The 20,992-nt window shown below is 37.7% G+C and overlaps 1 pseudogene; it reads left to right on the top strand.

Annotated features, from left to right (window-relative positions):
• Window positions 1-13,624: 13,624 nt before the first annotated feature.
• LOC117199680 (40S ribosomal protein S2-like) lies at window positions 13,625-20,631 on the top strand (annotated as a pseudogene).
• Window positions 20,632-20,992: the final 361 nt, after the last annotated feature.

Genomic DNA, 20,992 nt, shown 5'->3' with positions numbered 1-20,992 from the left:
GGAAGAAACTAAGTCTATCTTATTTATTACTGTTTCTTAAAACATATTTGTTGAATTGATATTAAATAAAAATATTTTGGGTTGTCTTACTCACCTCTATGATTTTAGTATAATTGTCTTAAACACCAGAGCATTTCTTGCCCTGAGAAAGACCAGAGCTCCTTCATAATTTCTCCTGATTCTTAGGTCTCGAACATTCATATTTGGTCTCTTCTCTGCAGGTTGCCTCCGTTTACCAAACTGCACAGCTGAACCTCTCCAAAAATCCACTAACACAATTATAACTTTTAGAAAAAGATCTCATAGCAGCATCTCTCAGCTTTTATCATCTTGCCCCTAGCCACCTCTCTTTCCTTTCCCTCAGGAACAGAGAAATTCTTTTTCTTCTCTGTGCATAAAGCTTTGTCCATTTTTCTGGCATCTGCTTTGATGCCCCAGGGCCATAGTATGCAGTTTAAATTTTAAAGAGATCATTCCTTCTGCAGGATAAGAGGAAGTGAGAAAGGGAGAAGGAGTGGTCTTGAAGGCCCCTTGTCCCAGGGGAGTAGCAAGGGCAGTGTGGAGAAAGCATGGGAAGATCTCAAAGATAACAAGTGGTCAGGAAATGCACTTGTGTAGAACTAGTCATTCACAATATTTCCCGGCAAAGTTTGATGCCAGTTGCCTTCTAGATTCATTGGCATAATCACTCAACACTTCAACTGCATGGGAGAAATAAAAGCCCATGGGACAGACTTGATGGATATTTGTGAAATCGAAGCTATAGTCCCTCTACGTCTGAGACAGAAGAAAGGACTTAAACACGACTAGCTCCTAGGGAATAATTCATGGGGCAACAGCTAAGTAATTATTTACGTCTTTCCTTTGCTTTAGTACTAGTAAACCTGGGAAATATAAGTATTTTGTTGCCTTTGTGGATTTACTGTTCTTCTTTAAGCTTTGTGTCTAATAAAATACGTTCTTGCAGCGCTGCCATGGTACAGGTCTGGAAATCTGCCACCGCTTTCCAGTTAATTAATGCCTTGGTCATTTAGGTTGGTGTGGCTCAAGACAGATGCTCCATAAATGTGAGGTGAATGAACGAATATGAATGAATGGCTGTGGTGAGGGCTGTTCCATCATAACTCTATTTGCTATAATAACATTTGAGCTATGAGGTTGCAATCAATACAAACTCCGATGGGCAGCACATATATATCTCTTCTCTTCTTGAATAATAGGTTATAAAACAGGGGCTAGGAAGTTTTATTTATGTAGGCCACTAATTCACAGGGAAAAAATCCACTTAAGTGTGAAATGACAAAGCAACTTGTTATAGTTAGTTTTCAAAGAGAAATATGAAGTTTCCTACTCACCTGTTTTTTAAAAAATAATCTAATTCAAAAATTTAGTAGCCATCTATTGATCATCTGCTGCAAGCATGGAACTATGCTATTTCGTGGCTATAAGAACCACTGAGAATAGCTAAAGTGGACACACTGATATAGGAAGTTCAACCTTGGTCTAATACTCAGGTATGTGTACAAATATGTCTATAAATGCATATAATAGATGAAGGGATTGATGACCAGGTAAGAAAATTCTTAAGATTTGGTAATTCACATTTACACAAAGGAAAAAGAGTTTAAATTATTAACAAAATCTAATCTAAATTTGTAATTTTCTGCAGTTCTCTCATACTTATCCTGTATGCCAGGAATTGTGAACTGCTCACATAATCTGACAAGACCATTACTTTACACATCTGTACGGTCAACTATATATTGTCATTTAACTCCCCACAGATATACAGATCACGTTGCTGGACACATGAACATCAAGATCCAGAATTCTGTCCACCTTCACGCATAGTTTCAAACTTTCGGTGTATCTTTGTTTTTTCCCCTAAGCTCTAAGCTCTTCTCTAAGACTCTAAGGTCTTCTACACGAGGAATCGTATTTGGTTCAGTTTCTATCCTCAGCCACTCATCAGACTGACCAAAAGCCAAGCTGGTTAATATTTGATGAATGATTGAGCATATATATGCAACTTCACACTTAGACACCTATCTCTAGGTAATACTATATATACTTCTGATTTTATGTCTAGTCAAACCTCAATATTTTTAATAAAAAATAACATTAAGGGGAACAGTATTATGTTTGGAAAAGCAAGGTATTAAGATGTTAACTTTGGACATGAAGTAGTGTGAGGCAAAAAACCCTAGATTCTCCACTTAATTCCATCCCCCCACAATTCTGCCTGAGTAGACGTCATAAAAGGCAAACTCAGTGTACGTCTAACTGTATAGTTTCCAGAAGGCAAACCCAATGTATGTCTAACTGCCAAAAGTTTCCAGTAGTTAGACACATAAGGGTCTATAACATACACACAGAAAGGATAAAAACAAAAGTTGTGCAATTGAATGAGTCATTATAAACTGAACACTATGTAACCACCACGCAAATGGAGAAGTACATTGCTACTGCCCAGAATCATCTGTGTGTCTCTTCTTTCTCCTCCCCCTGTAATAGCTACATGTATATCTCTATCAATATTGATGTAAATACTTAAAATTAAATATTATTTATAAAATATATATACATATATACACACACAGAGAAGTATTCATTAAATCTGGGCACTAATTATATACATATATATGAATAAAAACTAAATTTATATAATAAAACATATAAGATAAATATAAATGTTATATATAATTTAGCTTTTATCCTTTTTTAACTTTACATAAATGGAATAAAATACGTGTTCTTTTAAATCTTGCTTCTCTTACTCAACCTTATGTTTCTAATATTTGTGCATATTCTTTCATTTAACAGCACTTTGTTCTTTTATATGACTGTGTGATATTCTACTGCATGAATCAACACTGGTTTATCTTTTCTACTGGTGATGGATATTTGGGTTGTCTCCAGGTTGAGGTTATTACCTATAATGCTTCTACATGTGCTGGTGCATGTGGGCACCAGTCCTACTGAGTATCTAAAAGTGGAAACAATTAGTCATAGGCTATGAAAAGCTTTGGACTTACTAGATAATGCCAAATTTTCTTCTAAAGTGATTGTACGAAATTACATTCGTATTAGCGTTATATGGGAGTTTCTGTCACTACACATTCTCACCAATACATGGTAGTATAAGACTGCTAAATTTTGCCAATTTGCTTAGAATATAGTTGTTTATTATGATTCCATTTAGAGTTTTCTGATTAATAATGAAGCTTGTTTATCGATTATGTATTTGGACTTTTTTTTTGCGGTACACGGGCCTCTCACTGTTGTGGCCTCTCCCATTGCGGAACACAGGCTCCGGACGCGCAGGCTCAGCGGCCATGGCTCACCTGGCCCAGCTGCTCCGCGGCATGTGGGATCTTCCCGGACCGGGGCACGAACCCATGTCCCCTGCATCGGCAGGCGGACTCTCAACCACTGCGCCACCAGGGAAGCCCTGGACTTTTTTTTGATCAAGTGTCTCCTAAAGATCTTTGCCCACTCTTCTTTTGGTTTTTCTGTCTTCCTTCCTATTGATTTGAAGGCATAATTTATATATTCATGAAACTAGTCCTTTCTCATTTAAAAAATATACTATCTAATCCAGTAGCTTTTCTTTTCAGGACCATTATAGTATTTTTGATACACAGATGGTACAGGATAAGTGCTGTTACTGTTCCATTCATTGCAAAGACTGTCCTTTCCCTCATTTCTCTATTATGATGACAGCAGGAGTACAAACATGCATGAGCTGAATCTATTTATAGGTTCTCCTTTATCTTCCAGTAGTCTGTTTATTTCTACTTACGCAAAACTTTACTGTCCTAATTAATTTAATTTTGTAAGTCTTGAGGACATCTTTCTAATTTTTATTCAATAGTGTCTTTGCTATTCTTTTCCAATTATATTTCTACATTGGTTTTGAACATCACTTATAACAAAAAATATTTACAAATCACCTACTACGTGACAGCAGCTATTATACGCACATGACCTACATCATGCAAAAAAAAAAAGACAAAACTTCCCATGCTGGTGGAGCTTACATTCTAACATGTGTGGGGAAGAACAGGCCGCAGCAGTAATAATAAGAAATAAGGTATATTATAAGGAATATAGAGGGTAAAGAGAGCTACAAAATTATAGATCAGTATGTGGGCTCCAGATGGTCTGGTGGAGGGGTCTGAACTATATAAATAGGGTAGTGTTAGGAGACTTCTAATCAACTTGTCTGATTCTTGAAAACTTTGATAATATTTTAATAAAGAGAAAACTGATATTTTTATATCAGGAGAAAATACACTTTAACAATTGTACCAACTAATTAAAAAAACTGGTTTATTTATCCTTTATTTGGATTTTCTTTTATGACAATCAATTGATTATTAGAATTTTCCCTGTGTGGGTCTTAACTGTCTTTCATTCCTGAGTACTTGATTTTTTAATGAAATTTTAGTTTTTAAAATTTGTTTTCTAAAAAAAAATTTAAAAAAAAATTTGTTTTCTAATTATTGCTGGTATGTGGAAACATTCAATTTTTAATTATCAGTCTTGTCAAACTCATTAATAATAAATGTGTAGGTTGGAAAAATCTGTATAAAAAAATTCATATGATCTGTCCTAAATTTCTTTCTAATAAATTCTGATACCATCCATTCATTTATTCATGCTTTACCATGCAGCCAGGATCCTCTACATTGTGTTAAATGTCAGTGGTCAGAGCACACAACCTGGTGTTATTCCTTAAGCCTAATGGAAAGACTTTTTAACATTTCACATGTAAATATGATGACTTACTGACTTCTTTAAAGATAAGATTTGAAAAATTGCTTTTTGTATTAGTCAGGGTTCTCCAGAGAAACAGAAGAAGTAATAAACATGTACACACTAAAGTCTATGTATATTATACTATATATCAATATCTATACACTAAAACAGTGTAGACATAGATAGTGAGAGAAAGAGACACAGAGAGAGAGGTTTTTGATGTTGTTAGCTTTTTAGTTTTTGGTTTTTTTGGCTCACAGGACTGGGGGCCTCTGCAGGGCAAGTCAGCAGATTGGAGACCTAGGGAAAACTTCACGTTGCAGTTCAAATCCAAAGGCAGTCTGGCAGTCCACAGGTAGAATTATTTTCTCTGTGGAAAAATCTCAGTCTTATTCTCTTAAGAACTTCAAGTGATTGGATGAGGCCTACCCACAACATGGAGGATAACCTGCTTTACTCCAAGTCTACAGATACAGATGTTAATCATGTCTTAAAAATTCCTTCACAGCAACATCTAGACTGGTGTTTAACCAAACATCTAGGCACAGCTGCCTAGCCAAGTTGACACATAAAATCAATTTATTAATTATTCCTTTATTCTCAATTTAGTAATTATTTTTAATATGAACGGATGTTGAACATTATTAAATGCTTTTTCTGTACATATTGTGATAAAATTGTTTTTTACTATTAATATGAATATGTGGTAAATTGTATTCATAGATTTTTCTTTCTTTTTTCTGTTTCTTGGCCATGCCTCACGGCTCGCGCGATCTTAGTTCCCCAACCAGGGATTGAACCCATGCCCCCTACAGTGGAAGCATGGAGTCCTCACCACTGGACCTCCAGGGAATTCCCATCATAGATTCTTCTAATGCTAAATCAAACTTGGATTCCAGGATAAACCCAAATTTTAAATAAATCTATAGATTAATAGACAGATGGATACATAGATTGGCTGGCCAACATTTTTTTCGGACTTTTACTTCTAAGTTAATGAGTAACTTTGGCCTATAAATTTTCATTTTTGTCTGGTTCTTTAGGGTTTTGGTACAAAGATAAAGAATAGCACTTGTAAAATTGGATGAAGAATGTTCTTATTTTTTCTGTTTTCTGGAAATATTTATATGCACTTAGAATTATTTCTTAAAAGTTTGGTTTTTCTGATGAAATCACGCATGACTGTAGTTTTCTACAGGGAAGGCTTTTAACTGCTCATTCAGTTACTTCAATGGTTATCATACTTTTGAGGCTTTATATTACTTCTTGAATCAGAATGTTATAACTTTATAATATTTTTGTTTTCAAAACTCTCCACTTCATATAAGCCTTTTAGTTTATTGGTTAAGGGTTTTTTAATAATCTCATTAAAATATATAAATTGGGTCTGACATTTGATAAATTAGATGATGACTAAATTAAATGCTACTGCTTCACTCAGTGGGTACTCAACGGGTTGAAAAGAGGATAGAGAGCAAAAGCCTAAGGGATAGTGTGGGCATGAAATTAATTTTACCAGTGCTGTGTTCTGACAATTTCAGAGTCCTCTGGGAACAAAAGCTGAACTTTGCCCAACAAACTACTGGTCTTCTCCTCCAGAGGAACTTTCTGGTTGACCAGGAGTTTACTTGATAAGCTCAGTGGGTTTAAATAACAAATAATTGGGGAACTGTAATGGATGAAGCAGTTCCTTCCTCTGAAACTTATTTCAAAGGCAGCTAAAATACCTTCTTCTAACACTTTTCCTTCTTTAGGGATTATATTATAAGACACTCTTGAATTTCTTTGCTGGTGAGAGTGAAAGACAGGCATTCATTGAGCCATGTTTTTCTATTAAGTAAGGATGAATGTTCCAGCCTCTTTTGAATTTCCCTCAAAGCAGCAGAACTTCACAAAGGGCACGCTTTCTTTCCGTATACTGTGAACCTGCTTCCATATATTAAGCATGATGGGATCAGAGTTTGCACCTCCTTCTAGAAATAGTACTGTAGGCTCATCAGATGGTTAGGCCAATATCCTCAAGAATAAAAGTTTATGACAGCATGGGATTTTGTCTCCCTTGTTCTTTGTTGTATAAGATGCATCTAAATAGCTGCAGGCACATAGCAGACAATAAAGAAATATTTTCTGAAGAATTATTGAATGGATAAATATGTTGCAGACACATATTCACCATGAACTGGCCTGAAGATGTAGATTTGGGGAGGGCTGAAGGAAGCATACTTTGGTCTTAGATATAAATCATATTCTCTAATCCAGACTTGTTAGTAATAAAACAGATACAAGTTTTTAATTAATATCAGTCTCAAATATATATTTCTCAAGTGATTCAATATTTATAGAGAAGAATTAAAATGGATTAATTGATTTGTATTCTCACATATTAACAAAAAATTCTAGGCTAGGCATGGAAGTCATAAAAAAGAGACTGATCCATTAGGCCAGAATGTATGGTATGTGTGGAATATCGTGCAATAAATGAATGCAAATGTGACAAAAAAAACTTTTTCAAATATGTCAGCATTCCTCCTGATATAGAAACAGATACCCAGAGATATCAGTGTCACAATTGATTAAGGTCACAGAGCTATTTGGTATAAGATTTGGGACAAGAACTTACTAAAACTGACTCCTACTTTATTTCTTTTGTATAAGCTTTTGTAGGATTTTTTTTAAGTGTATGTGTTTTATCTGCGATTTATAAAAAATAGTGATTCATAAGGGTTTTACATTGTTCTCAAGAAATTAAATATAACACTTTATTTACATAATCCATGAAGCAACATGCACTGCCATGGTGGCAGAAACATTCTCCAAACTGCAGTGCAATTACATGGAGAGATATTTAGTAATATGTGGTGTCAGACACTCTGGGTGTGAACTCTCAAATGACCCACATCTGTAACGTATAACTTGGGAAAATTTACTTACTCTCTCTAAGGCTCAATTTCCTCATCTGTAAAGTGGTTGTAAGATTGCTTACCCTCCGGAGGAAATGTGAAACTTAAAAGAAATAACATGTGTGAACGCTGGGCACTCAAAGATAGGACTTGACAGACGCAACTGCATCTGGATTGGATCCGTGCAAATGTACACAGGAGTTTGTATCTCATCATCTCTACTTACAATATGGACAAAAAATTGGAGCATTCAGAGGGAGGGAAAAAGTAGGATGAGTTAGAGAAGAATATAAGTCATTTATATTTTACCCTCTGAGTCAATATTTTTCCAAGTGTTGCCCATTTACCACCCCCATCAGCCAGAACTACCTCTGAGATGATTAAAGATGGATATTGCTTAATTTTCTTTGTACCCCTCAAGTCACCCATAGTGAAAAGCCTACTACATTCAGGAAAGCCTTCGGTGGGATGGGAGCACTGAATGTGATGGGGACATAGAAGAGATAAAGCAAAAGACATAGACTGTGTGCACCATGTCATAATACAGAGGAAACTCTTTATCATACAAGAAATGGGGAGTTAATAAAGGGGTTTTTAAAGTAAGGGCGTGCAAAAATATATTTTTAAAATCATTCAAAATTAAGAAAATGCATATTTAATATTTCTATGCAATCGTAGTAGAGCAATGATTCAGTTAAGCTACGAAGACAAGAAGCATAAAGGCACAGAGACACTGATGATAAATGAAGTGCCCTGAGTGCATGCTTATGTCCTGCATTTGTATTCTTTTTAGTTATAGCAAGCAGGGCTCATTTACTCAGCTAAACACACAGACCTGTATTGAATTCCACCAGGCAGCAGTTTCTCTTCTTGGCAGTGCAGATTGGAAAATTGGATTTTCCCCTGCCTTCTAACCCGACTCAAAATTTATTTGTGTTTAGACCCTCTATATATATATAATTATTACTATCATCATTATTTAGCAGTTTTTGCTTAATCTATTAATGAGAAATAGATATTTTCAATGTGGGTGCATTGTGAGGTCTATTAGGGATGACTATTGCTTGGAGCCTGGTGCAGCAGTAAAGAGTAAAGCTGGGAATGCACAAGCTCTCAGCAGCCAGGCCAGGGAGTGGGGCTGGAAAAGAGAAACCGTGGTGGAGGAGAAGGACAACCAGATCAGGCATGGCAGTGTTCAACCCTAGCATTTTATCTAAGTAGGATTTTATAATGGAAGGAAACAATTCTGAAACGAGTTATCACGTTTGCAATACTAACACTTGGAAGAAAAAAAAAAGCCTGTTTCTTGACTGTTTCTTCCAGTCTGGATCCTCATAACCTCAATGGAACAGAAGAGGATTTTGACGATAGTGGAATTTCCCCAGCACACGACTCTCTTTCTAACTGTGATTTCTGGAGCTCTCAGGACCCAGCTTGCACTTAAGTACGCCAGCCCCTAGCACTTCAGGATCCCTAAACGTGGAGAATCAAGACACCGTAGAAGTCTTTCAGTCCAGTGGTTTAAGAACTGTACAGGGAGACCAAATCTCTCTTTATCCTTTCTAGTAATAATGTTTTGTCACATGCTTCTAAATACTTTACAAGTATTAATTCATGTCTCTTAATAAATGCATGTAGTAAATTGAGGGACACTGGAGAACACAGACAAGAATTTGAAAACATTACACACAACATGTAAGAGCGGATGTCTTTTCTTTTGGCTCAGTATAGAAAGATAATTTAAACAAAGTATTATGTTTTAGAGATATCTTCTGGTTAAAATCAAGGCTCTTATTTTATCTTAGTTCCTAACTTCTTGGTACATGCATGTCTTTCAAAGAATTTCTTGTTTAATTTTGTTTTTACTTCTGTATCCTATTATCCTTTTAAATCTAGATTGCACACAACAACAAAATCATAGCACCTCTGAATTAGAAGGTACCGTAGAGATCATTAAACGATTTCCCTTTATTTTACTGATGAGGGGATTAATTAAAAATGCCACTAAAGAGAAGTGGGCTGAGTGGTGCAAGGTTACTCTTATTGAGCTTGTGAGAGAAACAGGGAGGAATTTCTCATTAATAAAGAGAGTGAGCACATGAAAATTTGCATAGTTTATTAAGAATAATAAATCCCAGGAGAAATAAGCCTTGCCACCCTCCTTAGTTACTCAGACTTGAACAAGTGTAGAAGAAGTGATGGAAGATATGCTCCCGGGAAAAGTAAATGACTTTCCCGGGTAGACCAGCATTAGAGGCAAAGGAGAAATTGCAGAATGTGAGGGGAAAAGATTTTGAAATTTTGTTTTCTTTTTTTTCTTTTAAGAAGTTACTTAAACACCATTTGAAAGTTTATTTTATAAACACATTCTTTATTGTTTCTTGTTTATTGAACACATTTATGATGATGTTAACATTTAATGAAAATGTGCATACCTTGTATTCCATAGTAAATGTTCAGCCATCCTTTATTGTGCATTCTATTATTATTATAAAATCTGGAAGTGAAAAACTCTATTTCAACTGCTGTTATAGATTGATATTTAGTCTGTGTCTATATATATATATATATATATATATATATATATATATTTTTTTTTAGTCTGTGTCTATATTATCTGCCTATCTCAGATGAGCTTTGATGCGGGAGGAAGGAAACTAGGTAAACAGACTTCTCATCATATACTATTTTAACAAGGCTTATTTCTTCCTGGGATGTATTTTATACATCCAAAACAGAGTGAAGCAGAGATGAAAGTATGGGTGCTTAGTTGAACATGGATTTTTTTCAGAGGCTTCTGTCAGCCATTAGACTATAAAATAATAGCCACTCACTTGCTTTTATACCTTGTCTTAATTCCAAAACAGTGAATCTAACAGAACCCCAAGGCCCCCAACATCCCATGCAGAAATGGTGTTAGTGGTTTCGTTTGGTAACTAAGAATTAGGCTGAAGAAATATGAGGAATGCTGTTTGCTAAATTCCACCAATAAAATCTCAACGGCTTTATTTTCTTCTGCAGAGAACTTGACATTCTATTTGTATTTATAAGGTTCATAGGGAAACGGGGGAAGCTGAGGACAATCTGATATAAAAATGTTAAAATGATTTCTCCTGGCTTATCTTAGAATTTTTAATGTTTCTTAAATCAGCCAGTCAGGGGAGAGTCAGAACAAATAATTAGAATAATAACAAGCAGCACGTTAGATGTTCAGAAGCTTTTTCCATCACAGGTATGTTAGACAGCTAATGATGTCACCAAACAGCAGGTACACGTGGTGCCGCCATTTTCCAAAAGAGAAAACAGACAGAAAGCAGAGCCAGTATGGTTTTTTAAACCAGGATTACAAATTTGAATTTAAAAAATACGTACTTTTAAAAACAAAAATACATATTCCAGAATGTCCAGGTCTTACACCAGAGAATCTGATTAAATTAGTCTGCTGGTTAGAACTGTGTTCTAACCACAGAAGCTCACAAATAATTCTAATGCATAGTTAAAGGGACAACCATTGGTATAGAAAAACACAGATAAAAGAAGATATGACTTTATCTCACATTTTAAAGAAAAAAGTAATTAGAAGCTTAAACTAATTGTAAACCCCAAATGATTTGCCTGATTGATATGGTGGGGAAAATGTTGTGAATTATTTTACATAATTCAAAGTGTCCAAATCGAAAGGTAAAAAATGACAAAGAAGGAAACAAAAAAATGGCAGGTATTTCACATACATTTTTATGATTTACTTAACTCTGGCGTGTTCAATGGACATCTGGAATTCTGTAATCATTTCCTCTTAAGACACTTTAACGGGATAATTGAAGATGGGCTACAGGATCATGATGTCTATGTAATGATTTTACTGACTAGTTACAACTTCAAATGACATGTCAAACCATCTCATACTTAAATGCTTCACATGTTCTAATACGTAATAAAAGTGGCAAAATTTGTGGCTGGGTATACAGAAAGATTCGTAAGGAATCTCTTATGCTGAGGGGAGTGGTTTGGAATTTATCCAGTTGACCTTGGAGAGTGAATGGAAATGTCTGAGCAAAGATGAGGTTGGGTGATACAGGGCACTGTGGGGAAACCACCGGGAGAAGATAGTGTGGGTATAGAAGAAATGTGTGGTGTCTCTTCTCTCTGAGCGAGCGGTGATCAGGGCCTGGACTAGTCAGGTCGGGTAAGAATAAAGAACGAAGACTATGTCTATGATAGATTTTTTAAGTAGAATTGCTAACAAATGGTAGTGTCAGATTTGAAGAACAAAGGAAGAGTTAAGGATCATTCTAAGGTTTTTAGTGTAGGGGCTTGTAGAATGCTGAGGACGTCCTCCAAAATCAAAACTAGAGATTGTGTTATAAGGTTGTCTGAAAAGCAGGGGTACACAGAAGATGGGGAACAAGGAGTCTTAGCCTGTAAGGATGAGGAAACAGGCAAGTCCATCCCTGGTCAAGTAAGGGTGAGGAAGCCAACCTCACGCGAAGATTTAGAGAGACGCCAGAAGGTCAAAGCATAGACAATATAGTGTCAGAGAACAGAGGTAGCCACTGTGGCCCTAGAGCAGAATAGCTTCACATTTGGAACTGTTGTCTAAATTGTTTCTGCTGTTTGGTGATAGCCTGAGATGAGAGAACATGAATCAAAGCCATAAGCAAATAGAGATCTGTGGGTGCAGGTGTTGTGAGCACACGTGCACTTGCAGGGTGAACCATGAGGGATGCACGCAGGAAGGGTCTGGGTGGCTCCATGTAGAGCCAAAGCCAAGCTGGACTAAATGGAGAACGTGTGAAGCCTGTGGAGCCATATGGCAAGAACATATTATGGAATGAAGGATGAAAATGATTAATGGAAAAAGAAAAAAATGAGAAAGTTTTTGATAAAATTTAAATGTGCTCCCTATTAAAGAATCTGTCAGAAATCTGTAGCCAACATCGTTATTCATAATGAAAGAATGTAAATATTTATATTAAATTCAGGAACAAACAAGAATGCCCATTACCAATAAAACTATGCAGAGCTGTATCAGAGAAACAGGAAACATGAAAATGATGACTTTCAGTTAACATTATACCTGCTAACATATAAAAATCTTTGAGAATTAATTTAAGAAGGACAATAAAAAAAAAAGTGTTCAAAATTTGGATTTTTCCTAAGGAGAACCTAAAATAGGGACAAGTGAACAGACAGTTTTATTGGAAGACTTCAAGAAGCAGGAAAGACAGCCCTGGGAGAGCAGCAGGGGGAAGGAAGGAAAATCAGTTTGGGGGTGTTAGGAAGGTTGCCGCCAAGGTGCATGGGGGCGCTTTCCCACAGGGACCTCCTGAGGATTGTACAGCGTCTCTCACCCCGAGGACAGGAGTGAGGAGCATTTATCCATCCTCATTGATTTAGGGTTGCTCTGATGATGTTATCTGCCACATATTTCCATGCTAGGCATAGATCTAGGTTGTCCAAAATCCCATTGCATCCATGGCATCAGAAGATTCTGCGGCACAAGAGGGAAGAGATATGGGAACATATGTATATGTATAACTGATTCACTTTGTTATAAAGCGGAAACTAACACACCATTGTAAAGCAATTATACCCCAATAAAGATGTTAAAAAAAAAATAAATAAATAAATAAATAAATAAAAAATAAAAAAAAAAGAAGATTCTGCGGCAAGGGAAAACGCTTAGGATAAGTGAAGCCTTACTATGGACTGAATGTTTGTGAGCCCCCAGATTTACCTGTTAAATCCTAATGCCCAATGTGATAGTGTTTGGAGGTGAGGTCTTTGGGAAGTGATCAGATCACAGCACAGAGTACCCTTATAAGAGAGACCCCAAAGGGTTCTCTCGACCCTTCTGCCAGGTGAGGACGCAGTGAGAAGACAGCCATCTATGAACCAAAAAGTGGGCCTTTATACCAGATACCTAATCTGCTGGTGCCTTGAACTTGGGCTTCCCAGGCGCCATGACTGTGAGAAATAAAGGTCTGCTGTTTATAAACCACACAGTCTGCGCCATTCCGTTACTGCAGTGCCAACAGACTAAGAAGTCCGAAGCAGGCAGCATCAAGTGAGGCCACGCCTACCAGGAACTGTGTCTTTTTAAAGAGAAAAACCGCAGGCCCCAAATGACATCACTTGTGCTGAACTCCATGATACCATATCTAGATTTAATACCTGGCTTACTTACAGTTTTGATCTTCGTCATACATGTAATCTTAATCAACCAGTTTGGGATTTTCTGGTCAGCATCAAGGAGGTAATCTGTCACAGTGGGCTCTCTCCACGCCCCCAGAGGAAGAAGAGGCAATCAGCATGAAAAAACCCTTGCCCTTCCCTCCCCCACAAAATGATGACCTGGCAGAGAATTACCCCTTCTTTAATTTTGCTAAGAGCTCCTTTGTCCCACCCTTCTTCCTATAAAACCTTCTATTTCGCACAACCCCTCTGAGTGTCCTTCTAGTTGCGAGCTGTGATGCTGCCTGAACCATTCATGGATTGTTGAATAAAGCCAAGTAGATCTTCAGATTTACTTGATTGAATTTTTTTTTTTTTAAACAGTCCTCAGCTGCAGCTGGAATCAGAAATAGTGCCAAGGGGACAGGAGGAAGAGCACGAACAGATGCTGATACAATGAACAGCTGAACATCAGGAATCTTCCTTGATAGCAGTACCACCAACTGAAAGGTGTAGAGAAGGAAATAGCACCTTGACTGATGTTAGCAGATGATCTGACCAAGAATAAAGATTATACTTGTTACTATGGTGTCCTATAAATATCTTTTCTTTTTTCCTCATCACTATGTTTTGTTAATGCCTTAGGTTCATTTACACGGGATGTTTTTTCCACGTACCTCTTCCCAACACTACAACTTTTTACCTGGATAAATCCTAAAATTCTATAAATAATTTAGGACTCAAGAATCAGACCTGGAGCCATCTGTATCAGGAAATCTGCATGATTCCTTAGTTAAAATGTGTGCTCTTGTAGTTTTCTCTGTAAAATTATCACTGAACTCACCGCAGTGTACTAAAATGATCTGTTCACTTAATTATTCTCCATTTGGATTGTTGACAATTTTGGGAAGAATTACTATCTACTTAACTTGTTTAAACAGAGATGACTACATTATTGTGAAATCCAGGAAAAAATGAAACTGCAGGGTCCCTTGTTCAAAAAGCAGGGAAACAATTTTGTTAAAGATACTCAGTTATAAAGTTTTTAAATTTCTTCCATGGTCACGTTCTTGACTTGTCATGGTGATTCTGCACTTGCTAGTCAATGTCACTCTAAGTAAAAAATAAATAAATAAAATTTTAAATGATTAGCATGAATTGTATGTTTACCTTTATATTGTACAATTAGTTTTAAATGCAAATATAAGAGTATTTAACTCATGTGTGGAAGCATTAAATTACAAAACATATTTTATAGCTCGTACATGCCCATGTATTTCATTCTCAGCAGGACAAAGTAATCACTGCACAAAATAAACTCAACTGGTTTTATTGGATTTGATATGTACACATTCTACTGAAACTCTGTACCTGTGGTTTACTGATTAGTGAGGAAAAAAACGAAAAGGAAAAGAACTATGGGTTGCCCTTTCCTTCTAAGTCATCATTTCAGCTTAGGTGGTTGGCTGACACAGGGAAGTCACATGAGGAAGAAAGAATACAGTTGAGTTTCTTAGTCACTCAGTTTTCTTAGAACATCACTGTTTCTTTCTGCAAGTTTGGGCTTGAATGAAAAGTGTGGCTTCTTGGAGCTGTCACCACCCCAATTAATCACAGATGTAAAATGCTTACTTTGTACTCGCCGTGAGTCTTGCCTAACTCCACCACACCATGGGACCAGGATCCTGTGCTCGAAGGACGCTGGGAGCACTATCTAGAGAGGGGTAGCAAGAAGTCTGCCCCTTGTCCCTGAAGGAGAGCAGATTTTGCCCCCCCAAATATGGCTCTATGGTGTAAGGATTATCTTGAGCTGATTATTTTTAAGAAAGAGCAAACGCAGGAGAAGCTCTGAAAAACAAGTAGAAGTTACCCTTTTGTAAGGGAAAATTACATTTATAAGGGAAATCTCCATTTGTCAGGGGGTGTCCCTCTCTATAACAGGAAGAGGAGGGTGACTAAATCTCTAGAAATTCTTACAGTGGAGAAGACAACTGACTTAACTCCTCATAACAACCCTACCCTTGTTTACTGTGCTTTGCCTGGTAATCTTCCATAGCAGGCTTCCCTCTCTCAGCATCTTCTTGTCTTTAGCTGGAGATGGTATTTAAGGTGATGGCTTGGGCCATTCTGCACAGTTTCTCAGTTTTGCTAGGTCTCTCCCATGTATACAGGAATTATACATGTAATTAAACTTCTGGGGTTTTTTTGTTTGTTTGTTTTTCTCCTATTAATCCATCTTTCATTAAAAGGGGTTCACAGCCAGGAACTTAGAGGGGAAGACAGAAAATTATCTTTCCCCCCCTACATCCCACTAGACCTCACTAATAAAACACACAAGTTCAGAGATAAAATCTTTAACAATTTCAGTACAGCCACAGCCAAACATTAAACACCCATCATGGATCCCCGAGCACAGGGCCGTACATGTGCCTCACCTCCATGAAACTAGCACTGCTTCTAAATTATGAGAACATAGCAGGATGCATGGTCCTGTATCAGGGGTCCACTTCTCTAAAATGTCTGTCTCCTGTCCTTGAGTACAGGAGGTTGAAGAAACCCACCACATGGCCCCATGTTTTGGAGGGAAGCTTCATCTCTAGGAAGAAGCAAAGAAACAACTGAAGTGGCAGGAGCTGATTTCCTGCCCAGCGTCTCCACGTTCCCCTGGCTGTGTGCCAATTTGCACTGGAGCCCTGTGTGACCTGGGGCGACTATTCCAGTCTCTGCCTTGAGTATTGAAGGCTTCTCTGTGTTCTGGTAAGTTAAACAGGGTGTTTGCCTTGTTCCCCTTGTCCGTTTTCCATTTCTAAGTAATTGGTATTTAAGTAGCTACTTAAACTCCTCTCTGTCGAGTATTGATAGGAATTGGCAAAGCCTACTAAGGAAGTCATCATTTTGCTAGGTTTTCACAAAGGCTTTGCTCAGTTGAACACAGACCTTGCTTAACCTTTTTGTTTATTTATTTGTTCTAAGATTTTTCAGTGCAAAGTGAGTTTGAGATGTTTTATATAATAATATACAATTAAATTCACTTCATTTCCATTCAGCTGAAAAATAAAAAAGAGTGAGGACCTACACATACTAAATTATTTTAGATTTCTAAGCCTTGATTTTCTTCTGTGTATAATGAGGATATAATATACATTTCACGGAATTATGATGATGATTACAACTCGAACTATGAAAGCACCCAACAAAATTCTGGACTCAGGGTAACTAGTCACCTCAAAGGTGTGTGCAAGAACCATGGGGGATGCAGAATTGATGTCACCACCTCTCCCCATAAACTGCTCCCAATGTGGCCCGTGAGAGAGGCAGAAGGACAGTGTGGTGGGACTGAGCACCAAGGCTGAGTAAATCTAACTTAGAGGAAGGCACTGCCACTGAAAGTAGCTAAGGCTCCTGACTTTGTATTTATAAAAAGACCCCTGTAGGGAGCAAAATGTGCCACCCCAAAATGTCTCTCTATGGGGCGAAGTATTTCTGGTTAAAAACAAGGCCCAAAAGACTCAGGCAGAAACTCTGACCTTCCCCCTAACTGCCTAAATGAATTTTGATGAAGGGCCTATTTCCAGAATAGATCTATCGCCAGAGATATCTGCAAAGAGTATGGAGTAGGTCTGGTGGGGGAAACTCTTAGAGATCAGAGTCCACTTTGTGTCCCATTGTCTCTGCCTGGCCCAGCAAACATTTGTTTACCAGACATTTGTTTGTCCATCTCCACGTGAGTTGCCTTCCTGCCCTCTGAGGTCCCCAAATGACTACTCCCAACATCCTCGTCTTTAGCTAAAGATGGTGTGTAAGCTGAGAGCTTCAGCCACATTGGCACTTACTCAGTTTTCCTGGGTCTCTCCCATGTACATGTTACTAAACTTTTAATTGATTTTCTCTTGTTGATCTTCCTCTTGTCAATTTAATTCTTAGACCAGTCAGAACCTAGAAGGGTAGAGGAAAATTACTTCCTCCATGACACCCCTTATATGCCAGACACTGTGCCAGGTAATGAGGATGCACTAGGGATCTAGAGAAACAAATAGGCCTCTTATTACAGGCACAGTAGGCCTATTATTATAAGTGTATTTGTCATCTATAAAACTGATAGAATAATATGGACCCCTCCAGTTTTCTGTGCTGTTCAAATGAGTTCTTGTGCAAGAACTCTTTGTAAAGTGATTTCTCCTCAGATGCTCACTGATAACTTACTAGGTGCCAGTCATTATATTAGAGGCTGAAGATGCAAAGGTAAACATGCATCCTTTTAAGAGCTTAACCTCTAGGACGGGAAGGAGTAGAAATGAAAATAAATAATTCCTACAGAATGAGATAAAGTCAAAATGCTTTGGGGGATTAGGTAAAAGAAAGTCTAGTGTTATTTAAAGGGGGTTGGATCATAAAATACTTGACAGAAGTTCTTTATATTTGAGCGCAACTTGAAGGCAAGTTCGCCTGGGTGATCAAGGCAGGAGAAATATTATAGGTAGAGGAAACTTTGTGTGTGTGTGTGTGTGTGTGTGTGTGTGTGTGTGTGTGTGTGTGTATAAAAGGTCCTGGATAGAGTGGTTGAGTTAAAGAGAAAGTGTTTCTCTCCTTTATTGACTATTTTTAAATTACATTTATCAGGTGTCTCATCAATTTTAGGAAAAGTGTTTAAAAAAATAAATATGTATAACTGAATCACTTTGCTGTAAACCTGAAACTAACACAACATTGTAAATCTACTAGACTTCTCATATACTGATAAAATAAAATTTTAATTAAAAAAATCGATCTCTTGTAACATTTAAAACATGTTAGTCATGTGGACTCTTTACGATGGGCACAATGTTGCATTATGCAACTATGTCCTTACAAAATAGTTTTGATCTCTATTCTCTTATTTGACAATTATTTATAGAGTGCCTAAGATGTCAGGTGTCTTGTCAAGTGTTGGGGTACAGAGATAAAGCAAGACATTGCCTTCATTCACTCTACTGTCCAGTGGCAAGAAAAATAAATTATTAATGTGGAGTATTATACTTGTCAATAATTTTTAAATTAGAAGAGACAAAAACTTAATTAAAAAGGAGAGACAGAGAAAGAGAGACAGAGAGAAAGTGAGAGAGAAATAGGAATTCATTGGTTTACATTAAAGGGCAGGGATGAGGATGTCTTCAGAGAAAACTGGATCCAGGGTCTTGGAAAAGAGCAGGAATCTCTTTTACTGTCCAGGCTATGCTTCTCTTCAAGGGTTACGTTAATTCTTTCCAGCTGCTTTAGAGAAAGATTATAGGAGGTGAAACTGATACTATTATCAACCTCCAATTTGAGAACCCAAGGGAATACCTCTGATTAGCTGAGTTTGGGTGTGTGCGTGCATCATACATCAACAAGTGTGTCCAAGGGAGGTTTCTCCTGGGTCAAGGGCCTATCCACACAGACGCTGGGGGAGCTAGAGAATCTCTCCATTCCAAGGGCCTTCAGGCACAAGTCCTGCAGGTTCACAGTGAGCAAGAGACTGGTTAGGGGTGAGAGGAGGGTCTGAGATGTTGCTTTTGAACTGAGCTTTCAGATGATATAAGTTTAGCAGTTGAAGGGAGGTGGGGCAGGAGGGAGGGGAATTAGGAAGAAGCAGTAGATTGTACAGAAGTACATTAAAGGACACAATCATAGCAAAAGCTCCAACAACTGAACATGGAGCAGAAATAAGAAGATGAAAAAAGTATGGCCCCAGACAAGCTGAGTCACACCATGATAAAGTGCACCGGCACAATACTAATGTGTCTCTCGCAAACAAATGCAACTGTGTCTCCTGCAAACAAACGCAGCATGAAGATAAGACAGTATTATTAATGCTGTTCTTTCTTTTTGAACTTACAACAATTATGTAAGTTGAACTTACATAATTCAACTTACATTTGAATTATGTAAGTTCAAAGAATATTGTTTAATAAATGTTTCTCAAGCCTTAATTATGTTTAATGGCAAAGCTCTGATCTTAAATAGCAAAATTGATAACAAAAGAAAGCTTATTAATATTAATAATGGTTTGTTTTAGGTCTTCTCTGCATAGGATAACAAAATTCCATTAGAAATTTTCATCCAAATTCCCTGACTTCTCTGGTTCCCAGCAGGGTAAGAACATGGTATTGGCAGGAGCTTGTGGAAGTACCTGGAACTACATTGATGCTGGATGACACCCAAACAGCCATTCAGGTTGGGATCCCTTTCTCCTCTTCTGCTCTGGTGACTCTTGCCCATTTTTCAGGTTCAGCTCAAATGTTACCTCCTCTGTGACTTTAAAAAAAATCTTCCCATTATGCCTGTGCAAAAGCAGACCTGTACTGGCCAACAGACCAGGTCTGGCGCTCCACGGAGTTAACCACTGCTTTCCGTGCAGCCATCGTTCTGGCCAAGCTCTCCATCATCCCCGTGCCCTCCCTTGCAAGGTACTGACCGCTGTGGCTCTGTGCTGGTGCACCTCATCCTGGCCCCAGGGGCCCTGGCATCGTCTCAGCCCCTGTGCCCAAGAAGCTGCTGCTGACGGCTGGTATTGATGACGGCTGCACCTCTGCCAGGGGCTGCAACGCCATCCTGGGCAACTCCGCCAAGGCCACTTTTGATGCCATTTCCAAGACCTACAGCTATCTCACTGCTGATCTCTGGGAAGACATGGTGTTCACCAGATCCCCTATCAGGAATTTACTGACCATCTAGTAAAGACCTACACCAGAGTTTCTGTGCAGAGGACCCAGGCTCCAGCTGTGGCCACCACATAGTTTTATACGAGAAAAATAAAGTGAATGAAGCTGAAAAAAAATATCTTCTCACCCTTCTTCCAACTCTCAGAACAGATGGGCTTGCTTAGCTCATATTTCCAAAGCAGTACTTCATACAGTGGTTTCCAGCTCCTTATATGATACATTTTATCATTAGATTAGATCTTTCTGGACACTCAAACTATGCTTATTCATTTACACGGGACCTGGAATCCGTTTACTCATTATATACATTATTGTAATAAACTCATTATATACATTATTGTAATAAACTGATGAATGAATGAACCAACGAATCTTTTGTTCTGACTCAAATGTTTTATAAAATATACATCTATATTCTCAGTCAGACAGGTCCATCTCCCCACCTCCCACTGCTAACACTTCCACCATAGATGGTGT

Source organism: Orcinus orca, chromosome 17, assembly GCF_937001465.1.
Source record: "Orcinus orca chromosome 17, mOrcOrc1.1, whole genome shotgun sequence".
Classification (NCBI taxonomy): domain Eukaryota; kingdom Metazoa; phylum Chordata; class Mammalia; order Artiodactyla; family Delphinidae; genus Orcinus; species Orcinus orca.
Note: the sequence above shows the minus strand (reverse complement) of the source record. Positions and strands in the feature narration are given on the sequence as shown.